The following is a 6854-nucleotide window of genomic DNA, read 5'->3' on the forward strand; positions in this document are numbered from 1 at the left end:
TTTTCAACATGATGGTTTGGGTTGAAACGTTCTCGAAACGTCTGAGAAGTGACAGTTTAATTCCCAACACTTTTTTCCACACTTTCTGACTTAAACCATAAAAATCTAGTACTATTGTAGTAGCAATCTAGAAATATTCTGTACTATTTGTGTACTATGCCTTTGCCTCTGATGCCTTTGAAACCTGTAGGACTTTAGTTGATCTTTAAAGCACAAATTAAGATATTTTGATGAAATCAAAGAGCTTTCTAACCCTTTATAGACCGTAATGTAACTACCACTTTCAAGGCCGAGAAAGATAGTAAGGACATTGTTAAAATAGTCCATGTGACCTCAGTGGTTCAACCGTAATTTCATGAAGCTACGAGAATACCTTTGGTGCGCAAAGAAAACAAAAATAACTTTATTTTTAATTTTTATATTTCCTCTCTTCCGTGTCAGTCTTTGACTCATGTTTTTTAGAAATTACCGTAATCTTGACCAACAGTTTTGGCTATTTCAGTTTTTTCCTATTTAAGTAGATATGAGCTGTGCATGCATGACTGGAAATTGAGTATATTATCAGAATGGCAACCAAATTAACTAATGTGATAGGACTTTGGATTTGTGTCCTATGTGATGTATGTTAAACAGAACTTTCACCCATTTCACCAATGTACAACAGTCAAGACAAACACCATTATCAGTGTTGGGTAAGTTTAAAAAAAAAAAAAAAAAAAAAAAAAAAGTAATCCACTACAAATTACTAATAACTTCTTTAAAATCGCAAATTGATTACATTACTGATTACTGCAAATAAAAAAGTAATCTGATTACTAATTACTTTACTTTGAAGTTTACTTTTTAAGCTATCAAACCTAAAAGTACACTACGAATTGAAATTCATAGTTCTTTCAGTAATTTAATATTGACTGAAAAATTACATAAGTATCAAAACAGTAGCTTGAACGATCACTTGCATTTTTTTCCTGATAACAGCAAAATCAACTTAAAATGTTCTGTCACTTTTTAAGCATATAAGAGTAATACATCATTTGAAACTGTAAAAGGCGTACTTTTATTTGTATACACTCGCAAAAACTTAGTTTCTGTAAAATAAAGAAAACAAACGGTGTGCTTTCAGCCGTCTCAGTCTCCTTGAACTTCTTTCTGAATAGCGCCACAAAAATGAATGAAAACTCAGCGAATACTTGGCACACAAACATGAGAAATAGATCTATAGAAAGCTTAAAGTGTTTGTTTTTAAATGAAGTAAGTAATTTCAAAAACGAATATTCTCTGATAAAGTAATCCATATGAAACCAACGAGAGGTCCAGTTTTTCCCTTTTGAGCTCATTATTTGTAATGTGATCAAACCCATGTGCAGCGAACACTGTTCATAGGATAATCATTCACGTAAGACGTGTGAACATGTAAACGCCCGCATCGCCTCTGTAAACAAAGTGTGAAGATTCATCAAGTTCATCTAGGCTACTATTTGTTTTTGGAAGAAGACACGCTGTGAGGAATCAACCTTGTATTTATGTCAGAAGAGGTTTGATCCAGGAGGACATGATTCTAAAAAGTAATTTATTCTTACTTATATTAGGGTGTGTTCACACTTGTAGTTTGGTTCATTTGGTCCGGATCAAAAAGAAAAATGATATATTTGATCCTGGTCTGCTTAGCGTTGACACTGGCATTTTTGACAGCGTATATAAAGATACCGAATCTAAAGGCATAGTGACTCGACAGTGACCTTATTGGTTGGGTTGAGTGACGCACCGAACACTCCAAACAATATATAAAAAAAGTGCGTTCGACTTAAAGCGGTGCTGCGCGTGTATGACACCAAAGTACTCATTCACTGATTGGTCTGCTCAGCTCTGCTTTAAGTGCTATCTTCTGGACTAAATGCACTCATTGTTGCATGTATATGATTTTATTTTCACCACCTGCAAACTCACAAAGAACTCATAAATGGCACTTTACCTCCTCTTTGCTCCATGTTTGCCTTCTACGCATTTTGTTTTGTCATCTTGTTATTACTTTCTGTTTTTGGTTTGTTTAGAAGCATTTGGGGTTACACTTTATATTGATAGTCTACTTTAGAGATTCTACTAACTATAAGTAACTTTGCAACTACATTACAACTAATTCTCATTAATTTGCAACTGCATGTCATATTAACTCTCAGAGCAGACTGTTAGGTTAGGTTTAGGGTTAGTAGAATTAGAAGTTGACGTACTTGCAAAGTTTAGAAGAGTGTTAGAAGATATTAAGCAGACAGTCTACTAATACTCTAATGACTAGTTGACATGCAGTTGCAAATTTACTTACTGTTAGTAAAATGTCTAAATTGGACTATCAAAATAAAGTGTTACCGTATTTGGTCCATGTCATGTTCATATTTCATTCAAACCGCACCAGAGTTTGTTTTAATCAAACCAAACATGGCCAAACATTAGTGTTATTGTGACAAACTTTCATACATTTTACTGGTTGGACTTTTTCCAAACTAGAATGCCAGACTAAAATATGTGAAATCGAGTGAAATTTTAAAATATGATACAACTTTTAATTGCATCTAAATGCTGTAAACCATGTCTGCATTTTAGCTTGCATTCTCAAGTGATTTATTAAAGGGCAGACTGAACATGATTTTAAAGTACATTTTACTCAAGTAAAATTACGTTGTAAGAACAGGGGGCAATTTAAGTGTTCAGGACAAACATTTTTATAAATTCAACTATTATTTTCTCTTTTGGACTATATGTAAATATCTTTTATGTAAAATAATCTATTCAGGTCAGTACTAAATAAAAAATAACAACATGCGTTTTGTATGATCCCTCTTATTTTGGTAAAATAATTAACATTTAGCAGATACTGCAAGGTGTATGTAAATTTGTGACTTCAACTTTATGTGTGTGTGTGTGTGTGACAATGAAGATACTTTGAATGACTGATTGCCAAGTGATACTTTTATTGAAAGAGGTTATGCAGAAGAATTCAAAAAGGTTACTTTAGAAATGCAATACGTTACAGATTAAAATCATAAGATATAGTTTAATAGCTGTTTTTGAAATCAAAAACTTTACATAGCTATGTCAGAAAAAAATAGCAGCTAACAATGCTTTGGGGAAAAAAAAACAAACAAAAAAAAAAACAGTTAATCTTCCAACTGAACAGAAACCATGTAAGGTCTGGAGTGGGGTTTTGCCTCTGGTTTTGCCTCTGGTTTTGCCTTCACTATACACACCTTCACTTGAGCTGAGAGAGAGATAGTGATGTCAGTCAGCTTATTCAGTGCTTACCAGTTAAAGAACGTAACAGATGCTGTTTAATAATCAGTCTCACCAGTGAAGGTCAGGTGTGGCAGCAGAGAAGCCAGCAGGAGCAGAGAGATGATTGTCATGATGAAGACAATCAGTGAGCACTCACTAAAACACTGTATAAATATAGTTCGATGGTGGGAGGAGACACTGAGTTGCCTGTAAGTTCTGTTTTTTTTTTTTTGCAAAAATGCAACTGATGAAAATATATTCTTTCCGTTAATACTTCCGTTCTCTTTAATTTCAGTTATTTCAAAGACCTTTGTAGCCTAGCACAGCAAAAGAATTATGTACATGCTATTTCATCAATAAAATAGTTTTACTACTGAAAAACTACAGAACATTTCTCAGAAGCAGCATAGATCTCATAGATAGATACAGGAGCTGAGTGGTTGAGCTATCTGTCAATGGGATCTGGCGCTGAGCCCTGGCTCTGACATAATGATATTTTCATTAAAAGTAGGCTGAGGTGGGCTGTATGTTGAGAATCTTGAGAAAGGGGTGAATACTGAGAATACAAAAAAATGAGAGAATTGCTGCATATTTGTAATTTTATTAGCGTTTCTGTTGCGGAAGAGCATGGGCTTACATCAGTGGTGTGTGGTGGTGTTCTGAAATGAGGAGGCAAAGTCATCAAAGTTTTTATTTATTATTTATTGTAAAATTATATTTCATTTTATCATTATTATTTTTAAAATAAAATGTAAATTTACATCTCAGTCATGTTTTATTCGTTAAAGAAACATTACTTACACTACCAGGAAAAGAAAAGAAATGGCAACAACAAAACAATTCTATTTTTACATTAACAATGTAATCAATTTTCTGTTTCATAAAGCCATGTATGAATCTCGTCAAGTTAGTGATTTTTAGATTACATAGCATTTTACATTTATTAAAATAACTCAAGGAAGTAACAGTTTAAACAATACATTTTTTGTGAACTTATGTGCAGGCTGTTCTTTTTAATGCTTAACTTTTAACTATTTTTGAACATTTCAGAACGTCAGTCATCAAAGTGTGGTAAATTTTGTAATCCACTACAAATTACTACTAACTTCTTTAAAATCGCAAATTGATTACATTACTGATTACTGCATTTAAAAAGTAATCTGATTACTAATTACTTTACTTTGAAGATTACTTTTTAAACTATCAAACCTAAAAATACACTACAAAACTTAAACTTTCAGTAATTTAATATTGACTGAAAAATTACATAAGTATCAAAACAGTAGCTCGAATAATCACTTGCATTTTTTTTCCTGATAACAGCAAAATCAACTTAAAATGTTCTGTCACTTTTTAATCATATAAGAGTAATACATCATTTGAAACTGTAAAAGGCTTACTTTTATTTGTATACACTTGCAAAAACTTTTTCTGTAAAATAAAGAAAACAAACGGTGTGCTTTTAGCCGTCTCAGTCTCCTTGAACTTCATTCTGAAAAGCGCCATAAAAAATAAATGAAAACTCAGTGAATACTTAACACAAACATAAGAAACAGATCTATAGAAAGCTTGTAGTGTCTATTTTTAAATGAAATAAGTAATTTCAAAAACTAATATTCTCTGATAAAGTAATCCATATGAAACCAACGAGAGGTCCAGTTTTTCCCTTTTGAGCTCATTATTTGTAATGTGATCAAACCCATGTGCAGCGCACACTGTTCACTAGAATAATGCTGTCGAATAATGATTCATGTAAGACGTGCGAACATGTAAACGCCCACATCGCCTCTGTAAACAAAGTGTGAAGATTCATCAAGTTCATCTAGGCTACTTTTTGTTTTTGGAAGAAGACACGCTGTGAGGAATCAACCTTGTATTTATGTCATAAGAGGTTTGATCCAGGAGTCATTTATTCTTACTTATATTAGGGTGTGTTCACACTTGTAGTTTGGTTCATTTGGTCCGGATCAAAAAGACCTGGTCTGCTTAGCATTGACACTGCCATTTTTGACAGCGTTGGGTTGAAGGCATAGTGACTCGACAGTGACCTTATTTCATGATGGAACTCACCGAACACTCCAAACAATATATAAAAAAAAGTGCGTTCGACTTAAAGCGGTGCTGTGGGTGTATGACACCAAAGTACCCATTCACTGTTTGGTCTGCTTTAAGTGCTATCTTCTGGACTAAATGCACTCATTGTTGCGTGTATGTGATTTTATTTTCACCACCTGCAAACTCACAAAGAACTCATAAATGGCACTTTACCTTTATTTTTTGTTTTGTCATCTTGTTATTACTTTCTGTTTTTGGTTTGTTTAGAAGCATTTGGGGTTACACTTTATATTGATAGTCCACTTTAGACATTCTACTAACTATAAGTAACTTTGCAACTACATTACAACTAATTCTCATTAATTTGCAACTACATGTCTACTAACTCTCAGAGCAGACTGTTAGGTTAGGTTTAGGGTTGAATGGATTTAGTAGAATTAGAAGTTGACATGTACTTGCAAAGTTTATGAGTTTAGAAGATATTAAGCCAGTTCTAATACTCAATTTTGACATTTGTCATCTTTAGTTATTACTTTCTGTTTTTGGTTTGTTTTTTCAAAACCGCATTTGAAACCAAACATGACCACACCCTTAGTATACAAACTTGTATATATTTTAATAGTTGCACTTTTTCCAAACTTGAATGCCAGACTAAGATTCTAAATCTAACTTTTAAAATATGATAAAGCATCTAAATGCTGTAAAACATGTCTGCATTTTAGCTTGCATTCTTAAGTGATTTATTGAAGGGCAGACTGAACATGAAAGTGCATACAAAACATGATTTTAAAGTACATTTTACTCAAGTAAAAGTACATTGTAAGAACAGGGGGCAATTTAAGTGTTCAGGACAAACAAAGGACTCATAAACAAAACTGTCACTAAAATTTTTGAATGGGGTCATTTTTATAAATTCAACTATTATTTTCTCTTTTGGACTATATGTAAATATCTTTTATGTAAAATAATCTATTCAGGTCAGTACTAAATAAAAAAATAACATCCGTTTTGTATGATCCTCTTATTTTGGTAAAATAATTAACATTTAGCAGATACTGCAAGGTGTATGTAAATTTTTGACTTCAACTTTATGTGTGTGTGTGTGACAGTGAAGATACTTTGAATGACTGATGAATGCCAAGTGATACTTTTATTGAAAGAGGTTATGCAGAAGAATTCAAAAAGGTTACTTTAGAAATTCAATACGTTACAGATTAAAATCATAAGATATAGTTTAATAGCTGTTTTTCAAATCAAATCTTTGCATAGCTATGTCAGAAAACACTAGCAGCTAACAATGCTTTGGGAAAAAAAAAAACAGTTAATCTTAAAAATTAAAACATATACATAAACCCAAATAAGCAAACAGTTATCAAATAAACGTGTCCTATTCTGTGAGAAAATCCCTGAAACATCTGTGTCTCATATTTTAGAGCAGTCAATGCAGTTTTGGAAAGAAATCTATTAAATCTGTTTGTGTGTGAAAATATTCAGAACCCCCCTTTGTAATTGTTAACATTTTCAAAAGAAAC

The sequence above is a fragment of the Labeo rohita genome, chromosome 22, assembly GCF_022985175.1.
Source record: "Labeo rohita strain BAU-BD-2019 chromosome 22, IGBB_LRoh.1.0, whole genome shotgun sequence".
NCBI lineage: Eukaryota > Metazoa > Chordata > Actinopteri > Cypriniformes > Cyprinidae > Labeo > Labeo rohita.